Below are 15,914 nucleotides of genomic sequence, written 5' to 3'. Positions count from 1 at the left end.
GTCATTGTTGAAAAGTTAAAGATGAAGTCTACTAACTCGCTAGGCGTATTTTCTTTTTCCCATCTATTCCTTCCTCCCTTTCTATCTATACACATAGATATATATAGGAATACATATACACACACACACGTGTGTGTGTGTGTGTGTGTGTGTGTGTATGTGTTTATGCATATGAAGTATCCCAGTCCTAAACCCCAGCACCTGGGAGCATGACCTTATTTGGAAATAGGGTCCCTGGAGATGTCACTAGCTAGGATGAGGTCATATTTTTGTAGACTGGGCCTCCAATTCGGGAGGACTTGTGCACTTCTAAGAAGGGAGAGTGCGGATACACAGATATGCACTGAGGGAGAAGGCCCAGTGAAGAAGTCCAAAGCCAGAGCAACGCTTCAAGCTGGAAAAGGGGCCTGGAGTAGATCCATCCACAATACCTACAAAAGGAGCATGTTCTACCAACACTGTAGCCTCTAGAAATGTGACACTGTCCACTTCTGTGGTTTCAGCCTCCAGGCTTCTGGTATCTTGAAATAGCAACCCTAGAAAACTTATATATATATGTATATATATACATATATATATACATTTATTTATTCATTCTTTTACCTAATAAAATATTTTTTCAGAATCTCAGTCTTCCTTCCTTTCAATAGAATGTTATTCACATTCTTTTGGTGCCTCCTGAACAATTCGACCACGTCTACCTCTTCAATTTGCATGAAAGTTATTCATACCTAACGTCGTGTGCCATTTCTTTAAAAACAGTTGGCACCTTTTTTCAGTTTCCAGTGTTTTTGGTTTGAGTATCTGTTTATAGGCTGATAAAGGTAACTTTCATCCTACTCTTTCCTTCTGTGTTTATTTCTTTCTAGGAAAGTATATTTTCTACTCTTTAAAAAGAAGGACCTAGAAAAGCAAAATGGTTCTTCTTTGTATGTCTACATTCCCTTTCCCCATTTTTTGTTACCTCTCTTTAATGTCTCCCCCTGCTCTGAGGCACTGCATGTTCTAAGCAGCCTCAGGCAGGCATATCTCTTTCTGAACGTCAGACTGACGCTGAGTACACATACGGAATAAGGCATATTTTGAGTCTTTGTATAGAATCGTTCCTCTATTGCTTTGCAATGAATTACCCCCAAACTTAGCAGCCCAACCTATATATTTAAGTACTTATGATCTCACACCGTTTCTGAAGGTCAGGCACCTGGAAGCTGTCGAGCTATGTGTTTCTGCCTTGAGGTATCTCATGAGATTGCCATCAAATAGCCGGCTGCAGCTGTTTGAAGGACATGTGATGATGGACAGACCTCAATTCTGTGCAGATGGCAGGTGTGGAGGGCTTCAGTTCCTTGCCACCCGGGTATCTACAGGGATACCAGCGTTTCCACAAGAGCTAATGATAAATGAGAAAGAGAGAGAAAGGGTGGGAGTGAGAGGGAAGGAAAGGGGGAATAGAAGAAGAAAGGAGAGAGAGAGAGAGAGAAAAGAAAGAGAGGAAAAGAGAGAGAGAACAAAACAGAAGCCTCAGTGTCTTTCATAACCTAATTCTGTAACTGATTTACCCCCAATTCTGCTATATCCTGTTAGTCACACCAGATGTGGGAGGGTACAACACACATGCAGATACTGGGATGTGGAAATCTTCGTGGTCCTCCCCGAGGCTGGCTAGCACACTGACTTGTGCTTTTCCCCCCACACAATCTAACATCTTTGAAATTGGGATACATCTTACAATCAAAGGTATAGCATGGTTTGAAAGGCAAAATTCCCATTTAACAGCATTTAAATCGTCGTAAGCCTTATCATCTTGATTTGAGAATATGCTATCCTGGGATATTCGGGCTTTCAGGAGGCTTCCTGGCTCCTGGCAGCTTGCCTTGACCCCAGTTTCTCACGGCCCCACCGTGACAGTCCACTTGCCACCTGCCAGATGTGCTCGGCTCCTGTCCTGTGCCCTTGCTCACCACACCACCCCTTCTGATGTGCCCTTTTCACGACTAAATGATCACACCAGGTACTGAAGCCTCCAGAAGATTTCCTGGACCATCCGGAAGCATCACAGTCTTCTCTTGCTATAGGATTGTCTATAGTCCTAGCTACTGCTTCCATCCATTCATCAGTACTTATGCTTCTGGTCTTGTAGACTTGCTGCACTTTCTGTGTAATAAATGTGGCTGTATGCATTTAGCCTTAAAAGCAGAATTTCTGGACTCTTCATAAAACATAAAGTCTTCCTTCCTCAGGTGAAACTGTAAAACTAATCCGGCACACATCAGTAATGGACAGCTATCCAAGAATGCACAAGCTCACTGTTATAAACCGAAGCTGCAAAGACCACTGTTTCCAACGTTCATCAAACTGATGAACATTCTGTTCCCTACAACTTCAACATTCTAAGATTTGCTTAGACAAGGCTTTGAAGTGCACCATCGCATAGGATGGGGAAGGGGTGCCTGCTCTTTTTTACTCGCAAAAATAGGGGTTCTGTCCAGTCACTGTGTTAAGAATAAAAGGTCAGTACTTCGTGACACTCTTGTAAGTGGCTTAATTTGTTGCCCTTTTTTTTTTTTTTTCAGGTTTAATTCCAACAGGTGAATTGATGTTCTCTATAGAAAGCAGGTTGAAAAGGGGGAGTGGATAAAATGCATGAACTTCCATTGAAACCCAGTAGACAAGATTGTTAAATTTGAGGATTTTCTTTCAGTTATTTGACTGCTCTGAAGGAAAGCTGTGCTGGACCATTGCCAGGAAACAGTAGGAAAGACCCAGGCCCATTCTTTTTGGCGGCAGGCTGGAAAGCATTTCTATCATTGCATGTATGTATGGGAAAACAAATCATCACTCTTGCCTCACATTATATCCAAAAATTAACTGGAAATAGATTGTAGACTTAAATGTAAAGGCTAAAACCATAAAACTTTCAAAAGAAAATGCAGGCGGAAATCTTCATATTCTTGGGGTAAGCATGGCTGGATCGGGCCAGGTACACTATTCCCTGAGCACCATTTTTCAATTCAGGGCACAGGAAGATTCAAGACTCTTTTGGTCTTGAATCTAAGCCATGCTGACTCATCTAGCCCTCAATACCTATCACATTTGATTGAACTCGGTTCTTATCTGTTGTCAGTCTAGGTTAGAACCCAGAAGGATGATTCATTGACACCTTCCCTGATCTCTAAGAGCACAGAGTCTAATATTCTTCAGTTTTCCCAGACTTGGGAATAAGTGCCTTGCGGGGACATTGCAAAAAGGTGGATGAGAGGTTGTCTACAAAACACCCAGGTCTCTAGGAGGAAGACACCTCAGATTCACAAGGGTCCACTAGCATACCTCTTTTTCCCAAGAATATGTTCTGACCTGTTGCCAAGAACCTGTCTTTGATCTGTCTCAGGATGTCTGTGTTTAAACGCCCAGAGTTAATGATTGGGTTGGTGGTTGACATGAGGGGATGGTCACTGAACAAAGGCACCCCACCTATCTTCTGCTCTCTGACTTCCTCCCTCTTCTCCAGGTCCCCTATAGCATGTGACAAGCAGAATTAGCTCACATAAAGCTATCAAAGAACTCTCTCATTAACTTAGCCCCCAGGTGTCAAAAGAAACAGCTTAAGTCCCTGAAACATGAAATGAAGATGTGTCCCCACCTTAACGATGTAACACCCCTTCCCTCACATGATGCACACCGTGGGAAGCTCTAATCACATCCATTAGGGACCAAGTTGCTGAGCATATATCAAAGGAATAGGACAGAAGTGAGGAAAGATAATTATGTTTAACAAATGAATTAAAACAATTATACAACCACCCACTGAGTACAGAGCTTTTTGAGCTCTGCTTCAAATAGGATATGAAAAGAATCAGCTGAGAAATCGTATTGCAATCAAAACTGGTCAGCACTTTCAGAGAACTTTTTTCTGCAGGATCAGAATGCAGATATTATTGGTTAGAGAAATCTAAAAGGTGCTCTCTTATCAGATATCTTGTGAACCTATAGTAAATGATTCCCAGTAACATTAAAACCCAATAATAACTGTTTCAAGACATTAAAACCCCACTTCTGATGGTCAGTGGTATCGTTTGTCCTGTTTCTTGTAATTTGAAACAGCCAGCATCCTTTGGACACTCTTCCTACCTCTGAGGAATTTTCCCATGTTGACTTTCTACCCCAAGAGAAGCCAGAAATTACTTTGCAAATGATACAAGGTCTGCCCATCAGATGCACCCACATGAGGCTCTGATGGGAGAAGAAGAAGCAAGCACCAAGTAGGTAGGATCTGTTTCTAAGGATGGATGCAAAAGACTGGAGTTCTCTGAGCAGCCATGCCCACGGTTCCATCCAGGGTCAACTGTTGGGGTATCACTGCACTATCTCCCCTGAGCAGTCCTGCGGTGGTACAGCCCCAGAACCTGGCATTGGCCCTCCGGGAATTCTTCAAGGCCCTTGATAATGTTCAATAAAGTTCTTTTCTGTTCAAACTAATTACATCATTGGCTGATACACATTTTGCTTTTCAGAAGTAAAGAATAGGGGAAGAACTCATAAGTGCTTTGAAAACTGTAAAAGACTGTACCGATCTACGGGAGCAACTACAGTGCTTGGCTTTTAAAGGCAAGAAGCAGCAACCTAAGCTTGCAAATAAATAGACCACTCACAAGCTTGTTGAATGTTTTGAATTCTACAAAGTAAAACATGGGTCATGGGATTAATGTTGTAGATGTCCCTTGATAGCCAGATGGATGATGAGTTGGGTTTTCAGAAGTTTCCAAAGCTACTCTTCGTGTAGGAACTAACTGAGGCTATTTCTGTCCCCATGCTCTGACACTGGACATTGTCCTTTGGGGGGCAGATAGCAGGAAACCCCAAGTTGGTGGGACGATGCAGGTTTTCAGTCCGGGCCTGGCTTAGGTCCCAGCCAAGAGCCAGCATGGCCCACCAGGGACATCACCCACACTCCTTCCTTTGTTAAGCTGAATAATCTTCCATTGTAATTTATTTATTTATTGCATTTCATTTATTGATATAATAATATAGCATTATAATAATATTTCATATATTATATGTAATATATCATATCATTGGCTCTCTCCCGTCTCTTCTCATAAGGGCACTAATCCCATTGTTAGGGCCCCACCACCATGACCTAATAATCTCTTAAAGGCTTTATCTGTAAATGTCATTACACTTGGCACTTGGATTAGGGTTCCAACATATGACTTTTTTTTTTTTAAGATTTTATTTATTTATTTGACAGATAGAGATCACAAGTAGGGAGAGGCAGGCAGAGAGAGGGAGGGAAGCGGGCTCCCTGCTGAGCAAAAAGCTCGATGCAGGGCTCGATCCCAGGACCCTGGGATCATGACCTGAGCCAAAGGCAGAGGCTTAGCCCGAGCCACCCAGGCGTCCCTCCAATATATGACTTTTGAGAGGGGACACAAACATTCGGACTACAGAAGAGCTATATTTTTTTAAATTATTATTATTATTTTTTTAATTTTTTATTTTTTATAAACATATATTTTTATCCCCAGGGGTACAGGTCTGTGAATCACCAGGTTTACACACTTCACAGCACTCACCAAATCACATACCCTCCCCAATGTCCATAATCCCACCCCCTTCTCCCAAACCCCCTCCCCCCGGCAACCCTCAGTTTGTTTTGTGAGATTAAGAGTCACTTATGGTTTGTCTCCCTCCCAATCCCATCTTGTTTCATTTTTAAATTATTTTTTAAGAAACAGGAATAATTAACCAAAAACCATTAATGTAAAAAAAAATGATAAAAGTACATTGTATTACTGTAGACTTATTTTGTAACTGCTAATATTCACTTAATATAATCAATCACCTGGGATGATTAAAAAATGTGGACTCAACAGCCCTGGCTGACAATTTGAGTCGGCATCTAAACTGTATCTGTGTTTTATTTTGTGTGTACGTGTATTTTGTGTCTTGAGAAAAATCTGATTACAGAGATAAGTAACTGTAGATAAAGGCTGACTCGTGACAATTTGCCTTAAAATCTCAGAGCACCCCTTAATTTAACCCAAAGTCTTGAAGAAAAGATATCTTCTCTTTGTACTCAGGGGTATTTCCTATCTGAACCCAGTTCAAGTACAAATCCCCCAAAAGGCCAGAAGTTGGGAGATCACAAGAGATGTTGGAACACAGGAAAATAAATGAGCTAACCAGACAAGCTGCAGGTAATTAAGAACCATTAACCATGAGAGAAGCAGTGACATCACTCAAAATTAAAACCAAGTAGAGTTTAAAAGTTTAGCTACTTTACTAACTAGCTGCAATCAGGGATGGCAAACAAAGACTAATTCAAAGTAACCTGGGAATTAATCATTTAAAACTTACCAATAATCTGAAATTAGTAGCTTTAATGCTATGAAAATTACATGGAATTTGGAAAGATTGAAGTTCTCTAAGCTGCCAAGAAGTAAAACACTCCTTCCCAGATACATGGACTTATAAAATCACTATATACTATCTCCATGAGAAGCAGAATCCCCCAGAACCATCACTCTGTAATGATGAGAAGTACTAAGAGGGCATATGAAATTTATGAGCTCTGCCCTGAAACATGTCCCATTTCATCGAGACAAAAAACCAAAATAGTTAAGCACTAATCTGCACACTACATAGGGGTTGAAAGACATAGAAAGTTTGTGCGAGCTCACGTATGTGTGTGTTTCCAACCATTCTTGAAAAACAATGGACAACAGAGATGAATAAATGTCCCTGTATATCCCATAAATATTCCTCAAATATTTATCATGCAACTCCAGCTCTGCTCTAAGACCTGGGGACACAGTCATGAAAAGAAAAGACAAGGTCTCTGCTTTTAAGGAGCAGATATTCTAATGCAGAAATGAGAAAATAAATATGTAAACAAACATTATATTAATGAACAGTGATCAAATAGTGATTAATGAATAGTGATCACAGCTAAAAAGAAAACAGGACATAGTAAAGGTCTGAGTGACAAATGGGATGTATTTTAACTTGGATGAACCAGGAAATATAGAACAATGAGTTGAATCCAAATGACACAAAGGAGCTAGCCACAGGAAGTGTGGGAAGAGTGTTCCCGCCCAAGGTATCAGCATGTATACAAAAATGTCCTTGGAGCTCATCCCTCCAGCCCCTGCTCTCAAATCTCTGACCCAGCTAGGTGGGGATATAATCTAGGACTTGTGTCTTCCAAAACTCATTCTAAATCTTTGTTCGGTGACTAAATTATTCAAGCTTGAGAAATTAAAAACATATGCTAACAAGATCTTCCCACCATCTACAGAGAGATCATCTTAAAAGCATCATGAAATAGTAACACTGAAATTCTAAAAAACTTCTGTTCTAACATTTTAATCAATTTTATATCAAACTCCTTTGTTGAATTTATATACCCATTTGACATATTTATGAAGAGACAAAAAAAAACCCTACATTCCGTAAATGTATTTATCCATCTAACAAATATTTGAGTACCTAATTACACTCTGTTCCAGCTGATGTCTTCTCTTTATCTCCTTTTTTCCCCTCAATTTAACACCAATCATAATCTATGTAGGCTTTTAGTTCGCTTTTCAAAATTAATTTCTTGAGCTATTTAAAGGAATTATCCAGTGCTAGAGTTCTCGACACTGGTCACACATTAGAATCACTTAAGGAACTTTTTTTTTTAAGATATTATTTATTTATATGACACACAGAGAGATCACAAGTAGGCAGAGAGGGAGGGAATCATGCTCCATGCTGAGCAGAGTGTCCCATGCAGGGCTCGATCCCAGGACCCTGAGACCATGACCTGAGCTGAAGACAGAAGCTTAACCCTCTGAGCCACTAAGGCAGCCCCTCACCTGAGGAACTTAAAAACAAAAAGCCCAAAGGGCACCTGGCTCATTCAGTCACTGGAGCGTGCAGGTCTTGATCTCAGGGTTGTGAGTTCAAGTCCCATGTTGGGTATAGAGATTACTTAAAAAAAAAAGAAAGAAAGAGCGAGCCCAAGCCCCAGTTTGTGATTAATTTGTTTAAATGTTTCAAGAAATTTGATGCTAAATGTTGTAAGACTAGTTAAATAACAAAAAGATATATTTACATAATACTTCTTGCTCTCAAATTTTGATCAAAGAACTTACTAATAATCAATAACTTAGTAGGCCAACATTTTATTTAAATAAGTTTTATGGTACTACAAAGAGTGAATTAGAAAATCAAAAGCAAGGAGAAATGGGCATGGTGTGAACATGGGGAAGCAAGAGAAAGCAAGAAAGTATGTGACCGGGAAGCGAATGCTTAGCTCTGAGATCCTTCTCTGAGAGAAGGACAGATTAAAACCTAAAAAGAAAGAAAAGAAGGATCCCATGCACTCAAGGAAAGAGAAGTCCCCCAACATCCCTCCTGCTTTTTCCAATATAAACACACAGCTGGGCCGACTTACCACATCCTGGTTGGTACCGACTTTATCAACTTTTCTATTTAAGCCAAACTTGACCGGTCAATGATGGACGGGCTGTGTGCCAAGTGTACCAGTTGTACAACTGACTGTGTAATGGCTGAAACTGAGAAACCGGGGTGAAAGTATCAAGAGGCTCTAAGGATTGAGAAAGAGCCAATATTCAAATGATTACCACGTACACACAAGACAAACTATGCAGATGTCTGCTCAGTATGGAAGAAATTCAGAGTGTTACACTGTGGCATCAGCTGACCCAGACCCAGAAGATTGCTGGAGTTCCCATCATGGACATCTCTAACCATATAGACGACACTGAGCAAATGCCAGATGAGGATGGAGCCCCTCACTCCTATATCTTAATAGAGTTCCACAGCTCTCCGTTACCAACTTTTCCTGTTGCCAGTTCATACAAGCAATTCTCCTTACCCAGTTCCTCTGTTCTGAGCTATGGCTAAAGACACTCATTTTTTTATGTTTTGAAACTGATTATCTTGTACCATTTTACTTTTTGTTGCATCTTTTTATAAATCAGATGACCGCTCACAAAACAAAAAAAAAAAAAAAAAAAAAGGAATGGAAAGGAAAGATCAAACGGGAGGACAACAACAACAAAAAAACAGTTCTTTTTTGCCGGGAACCCTTCTTACAAGTGCCAATCAGATAAACTATATCTGATGTTACATCGTCACAACCCCTCTATCATCAGGGAAAGTAGTTCACATAAGAAAATTTCTCTATAAAATGAGTTCCACACTTACATTCCATATTTGGCTAATTAGAATTTCATTACGATGTCTGTCTCAAACTGATGCAGAAGAGAATGGAATCTTGTCATCAAGACGTGACATCAAACTAAGAACCCACAAGGTAAGCACTCAGCTCCTGTGATACGAAGACAGCTCCTGGGGATGGGCGGCCCTGGGCAACAGTAGCTGACATGCGGGCCTGCGGCTATCTGCTGTCTGTTACTCTTCCCTCTTCCTCCTCTGTCAGCTGCTAGTCAGCTGCTCTCTCCAGCCGCCGTCAACAAAGTCCACCTCAAACAGCCATCACTTCCCTCTGGTCCCATTTACCGTAGCTAAGCTCCAGGCCAGGCATCCAGATCACCAGCCCTGTGGGAACTTCTTCTAAGGTAAGAGGTGGCCCTATTGGTGAAATGCAGGTGCCAAGGCATGCGGACATTGTGCCATCTTCTGCGCTATTCTTAATGTTTTGATTGTCCCACTTCCCTCGGTTCCCACCTGTGGCCTCTGGATAGGAACATATTACAGTAGGATTTCCAAGGACTGATGCGTGGGGGGTCAGGAGATCTGGCCTGTGATTGGCCCCAACTAGCTGTGTGGCTTTAAAGGAAGTCATCACACCTCAGGCCTCAGTTTCCTTATCTGCAAGCCAGGATGGACTGGAGTCTTTTCAGAGGAGCCGGCAAAGATCACATAGATAAGCACCACCTCATTATACTAACAAGCAAACAGAAGGCCGGAGGCGAGTGATTTGCCCCAAGTCAGACATAAGCAGGCAGAGAGCAGAGCCGAGGATGGGACCCACATCTGCAGGTCACAGCTAATCAGCCAGCACAGTACAAACAGATCTGAGCAGCTGCTCATTCTTCCCCTTTTCCGTTTTGTCCATCAGAATGCATGCTCCCTGCAAACAAGGACACACAGGACCTGCTGCCTGTCTCAAAATTCCCAGTTCACCCAATTAGAACACAGAGGAGCCTCAAGGACTTACCCCCCAACCCCCACACACGGTTCTTTTACCTATGGAACATGAGGGTACATACATTCACCGTCCAGAGGGCTCCTGCCTTCACTTCTCATGGAAAAGGTCTTCATGTGCCTACCCGGGGTGCCAACGAAGCCACAGGTTCCAGAGAGGAACTGACACAGAGAAGTTCGAAGGAGGCAGACTGGCTCAGCACAGAAACAAACTGTCTACCAAGGAAAACTACCCCATGGGGGACTGATTCTCTTTGAAATACGTTCGAGTGCGTGGGAAAATGGTTTTTCAAGAGCTGGTGGACTGACCAGTCACCTGGTACATACAAGATCACATCCGCATTCTGACAAGAGTGGCTTGCCTGCAGTGTAGACCAGGGGCCAGGAAGACAAGGAAGGCGCATGGAGACTGGGTGAGAAGCTTCTACGGTGTGATGGCAAGGGCGCACTGCAAAGGTACAAGAAGAGATGGAAAGAAGTATATGGACTCAAGAGGTTTAGGAAGCGAAATCCACAGGACTTGGTGTGACAGACTAGATTTTGGAAAGGTGACAGAGTAGGAGTTGACTTCTGGTTTCCCGACTCCAGGCTAAACGGATGAAGTGTTTACTGAGAGAGGCAATAGAATAAGAAAGGTGGTTTTCAGTGGAGGAGGTGCTCATGAATTCCTTCTTGAACCTGATGAGTCTGAGGGGCCACAGACACATCCGAGAAGAAAGGTCAGCAAGTCCGATACACAGAACTGGTGCTCAGGAGGCGTGTGGGCCAGAGACAGGAATCTGCCTTACCTGCTGATAGGTGGTCATGAAGCTGCACAAAAGGTCATCTAGGGAAAGAAAGGAACACGGGGCTGAGCCCATAATTAGCATTCAGTGGCTACCAGGAGCATGACTTTGCACAGGAGACACATCAGACAGGTAGAAGAAAGACAGGAAGCAATGCAGAGCATTTGGTCTACTGCGATGTCGAGTAAGGAGACAGAGAAAGGTCGGGTGTGCTGACTTAGAAACAGTTTTGGTAAGAACTCTTTAGTGGAATGACAGGGCCTGAATGGTGGAAGGTGGGAAAGTCAAGTCAACCCCTGAGCACTGGCTGTGATGCACAACAGTGACAGGGCAATACCTAGAGGTGGGGCAGTCAAGTGGGAGAGAATCAAACAGGAGCGCATGATGGGAAGGAGTGCAGGGGAGAGGATCCTCGCAGGCTCCTGGAAGGGCGGGAGGGCATGGACTCCGTGCCAGAGTGGAGACTGAACCCGAGGAGGAAGGAGAGCCCCTCCCCGTACCAGGCGAGGAGGAGAAGGGGACAAATACAAGAATGGGCTCATGATCAGCAGGATGGAGGAGGTCCCGTGGGATGGCTGCTAATTTTTCTGTACGACTGGAGATGAAGTCATATGTTGAGATGGAAGAGGAAGGCTACATGTGATGTCAATAGCACACCCATGTAAATGGTCTAATTTATCTGTTATGCCACTTTCTCCCCCTACTACCAATACCTTATGTCCTGCTCATCTATTATTTGGCTGTCAACCCAAAGGATTTTCGTATTTCTAAGCCGACAAAGTATGATGTTGCCAGTGCCTCTGACCCAGGTGACCCTTCCCCATCTGCCATTCCTGCACTTTGATCACCTACCTCTTTTGCATACCTTTCCCCTTCTATTTCTCATTAGATCTCATAAACATGACTTTTTAAGTAGTCTCTTGCCACCAGTCAGCTCGAACTCAACAGATATGACCATGCAACTTCCTGCTGTAAACCTGACTGCAGCTCTACCATGAAGACTGCATCAACGTGGACCCCTCAATGTATGCAGTGTCCAAGGTGCAACCCGCAGCCCCACCTCATCTCCCTTTCTACCATCCCAGTCTCATTCCAAAATGTGCCAAACAAGACACCTATGTAGAAATACAACCCCGACAGCAAGCTCTCCACTCATTTCTGCCTCGGAACTGTAACTTAACATCTCTCTGACGGAAACACAAATTGCATATAACTTTTATCTCCAGCTCCCACATAGAAGATCAATACCACTTTACACAGAACAGCTGTTCCATGTATTTTCCTTCTATGTATGAAGTGGTCACGTTCATTAACACTACAAATTATACATTATATTCAGAAATGTCAGAGCCTTGAAAAAATATGGAATTGCTGGCATTCTAGCCACTTTCCCAGTTTGCTCTCTTCCTACCTCTAAGTCCTACTTTAGAACTGCTATTTTGAGATTTCTATTTTCAAAGCTGCTTTGTCCAAAGGCATTCTGTCAGCTCAGAGTGAGAAAGATGGCGGGGCAAGGAAGTGCGAGAAAATGCTAGTGTTAGGCCCAAAGAAAGCCTGACGAAGTCCAAAGACAGACAAGCTAAAGAGACTTCCGTGCTTTGACATTCTTTAAGTCCGTGTGTGTGCCTTTTCTTCTTCCAATGACCTCTCTCCTCATCACGTGTCCTTCATTAACAAGAGGTTTCTGGATCAGAGAATTCACTCTGTGCTCTCCTTCAGACACTCCATTCAATTTACACCTTTTATTACAGTGGCTTAACATCACCATACAAGAACAAGAGTACAATATACCTTCGTCTAGACATCCCTACATATTAAAAATGATATGGCCACACCGCAGAGGATCCAGACATAAGCACTTTTAAAGCCAGAGTTTGGGAGATGTGATCTGAATGCAAGTATCAAAAAGGAACTAGCTGGTTAACCCAAAAAAGAAAAAAACATATTGTGACTTGAAGCCATAAAAAAGTAAGAAATTCAAACTCTTTTCATAATTTTAGGTACCTACAGAGCCAAAACTTTTTAACACTGAAACCAGCTACTAAATCCCAATCCTTAGAAATTAAACATATACGTTTTGATAGTTTAAGTACAGACCCAGAGGGATACAGAAAACAGATAAAGCTCCTCCTGGCTCTAATTCAAACCTTGGGACATTTTCAAGGCTATGTCTGATGAACCTTTCCTGTCAGTAAAGTCTTTTCAGTTTAAATTTCTATTCTGTAAGTTTATGTCCTACAGTTATCTGCTGCCAACTTCAGGCTGACCTCACCAAGAGAAGTAGGGCAACTTTAGAAAAGGAGCTTGGTATGCTTTGTAGTACTGGACCAGAACCAGTAAGGACAGTACAGTCTTTCAGATTTCTCATTCCGGGAGCTTAAGACGAAAGTCAGGCATAAACGTTAGGTTAAGTGCCTTTTTGACCCAATTCCTGGTAAGTACGTGTGTTCAGAGATGCGTTTTGCCCTGAACTTTCAGGCCTTTTCATTCAATGTGCACGATTTCACAGGAGTGCTTTCTCCAGGCTGCACCTAGCCCACCCGAGGCCAAGAGACTCACTGCGAAGTGCAGTGAGGTCCCCGCCGAGGACCCGTCCGGGGCGGGGACAGCCCAGGAAGCCCGCAGGAGAAGCCCGAGGAGAGGACCGGGAGGGCCAAGGAGGGCAGGCCACCCACGGCCCGGCTCCGGGGAGCAGAGCCCAGGCGTGCACCTTCATGAACTCGTCCTTGTCGAAGCAGAGCGTGTCCGGCCCCTTGGGCAGGTTCATCTTACTTCTCTCCATCCCGCCGGCCGCCGCCTCTCAGCACCAACACTCGAGCTAGGAGGAAAGGTAGGAGGCTGCGCTCCCGGACGGTACCGGTGAAGCCATGGCGTTTCCACCGCACAGAAGGCACCGCTTGCTCCAACATGGCAGCGCCCCCGCCGGGCCAATGAAAGAGGACGCCGCAGGCTCGCCTCCGCCTGCCTCCGCCAAGAGAGGCGCGCGGGCCGCTGCGGTCGAGCCAGCAGGTGGTCCTGCCCCCGAGCGGCGGAGGGCGACACTACAACCTCGCCTACGTTTCTGCAGGGCAGCCCCGCCGCTGTTGATGCCGGGTGAGCGGGAGAAGGGAGGGCGGGGAGGGTCAGGGGCGCTCCCTCCCCACCTCGCCCTTTCCCTCGGAAAATCGGCCTGCGAACCTCTTCCAGGACCTTCTCCCGAGATTGTCCCGCGGGAAGCATAGCCGTGGCGGGATGCTGGCCTTTTACTTTTGCGGCCGGTTGTCCAGAGAGGGGGGCGCGTCCGGGTGTCAGGCCTATGGTCCCGGGCGCAGCCGCTGCAGCCACCTGGGCGCGGAGTCCTCTGTGGGAACACGGCTTCCGCCCTTAGCCCCGGGACCCACCCGCGAGTGTGGCTTCTCCCCCGCTGAGTTTGGCTCCAGCGATCTCTAGGGAGGAAGGTGGTCAGCTGGCAGCCTCGGGTCGTCTGGGCAGCTCCCAGCTCCACTTCAGCTCAGCTGCGGGGCGGCCACAAGTTTGGGTTCTCAGAGCTCTTAAAGAATCACTTCGCTACCGGGCCGGCCGACAAAACGCAGCCGACAAGTAGATGTGCGAGCATGTTTATGTCCAGTCCACTCTAGACTAATGGGCGGAATCCTGTGTTTGTGGCTAGCGTTGGTTCGATCGCCACACCGCCCCCAATTTCCGAGACCCTCTCCTCCTCCTGCCATCCACCCCACTTTTATTTTGAGATTTTTCTTTCCTCTTCCCTTGCTCTTTCTCCCACAGTCCTCCTTTATAGTGGGAATGTCATGGTCAAATGATGATTAATTTCTCTTTTTTTTTCTCCGTGAGACTCGGACAGCTCAAACCACAGATCTCACCCGTGCCCTTCAGGCTGCAGCTTTGCTGTAATGGCCCAGGACTGGGCTGCCCCTCCCAATGCTGTGATCTCCCAGAGATAGCAGGAGCAGTCCTTAGAAAGGGATGGGACACAGCAAGACAATGGCTTATTGTGAGTCCTGCATTCGAGTCACTCCAAACGGGAAACTGGTCACTTTTTTTTTTTTAAACGTGAGTACAGGGACGCCTGGGTGGCTCACTTGGTTAAGCAGCTGCCTTCGGCTCAGGTCATGATAACAGGGTCCTCAGATCAAGTCCCACATCAGGCTCCTTGCTCAGCAGGGAGCCTGTTTCTCCCTCTGCCTTTGCCTGCCATTCTGTCTGCCTGTGCTCGCTCTCTCCCCCCTCTCTCTCTGATAAATAAATAAATAAAAATCTTTAAAACCTGAGTACAGAATCTGAAACAATACATTCCCTAGCAGTGGGCCTGGCAAGGCCTTGTTGAGGAAAACGTCAATATCCAGAGACTATGACAGGTAGGATGAAAGCTGGAATCTTATTTGGAGAATCAGAAAAAATTGCCAGGGGAGCAACTATGAAAGTGCATTCTATGCCCTGTTGTGGTCATTTGGATGTAGAGAATGAAAGCCTCATTATTTGGTCTTTGTTTGTTTACTCTTATTATGAAAATTCTCAAGCATACACCAAAGTGTGTAGAGCAGAAGGATCCCAGCCCTTCCGCGTACTTATCACTCTGCTTCCCCAACTGTTTCATAGGCCCTCCTCCTTCTACTGCCCCCAAAGTGCCTGTATTTTTGTTTTTGGGGGAGAGGGGAGGTCTGGAATATATTTTAAAGTAAATCCCAAACATCACATCATTCCCTGCTCCCCAAATACCTTGGTTTACACATCAAAGAAGAAGGAGGAAGAGGTGGAGGAGGGGAAGACTGAGAAGGAGGAGGGATGAAGAAGAGAGATTTCCACACAGGCCCACTCTGCCAGAATCAATAGGTCTAATAAGCTATTCCGATTGGCTCTGAGAGGCATGACTTTTAGCCTCTCAGACTTTTAGGGACACCGTGCTAATAAGCGACAAGGGCAAATTCAGGCAGCACAAACAGCAAGGTCCAC

General features: G+C 44.5%; 1 pseudogene; it reads left to right on the top strand.

Annotated features, from left to right (window-relative positions):
• Positions 1–8,246: 8,246 nt before the first annotated feature.
• Positions 8,247–9,458, top strand: LOC131827889 (rRNA-processing protein FCF1 homolog; annotated as a pseudogene).
• The last annotated feature ends 6,456 nt before the right edge of the window (positions 9,459–15,914 follow it).

The sequence above is a fragment of the Mustela lutreola genome, chromosome 3, assembly GCF_030435805.1.
Source record: "Mustela lutreola isolate mMusLut2 chromosome 3, mMusLut2.pri, whole genome shotgun sequence".
NCBI lineage: Eukaryota > Metazoa > Chordata > Mammalia > Carnivora > Mustelidae > Mustela > Mustela lutreola.
The sequence above is the reverse complement of the archived record's forward strand: the minus strand, read 5'-3'. Positions and strand labels throughout refer to the sequence as shown.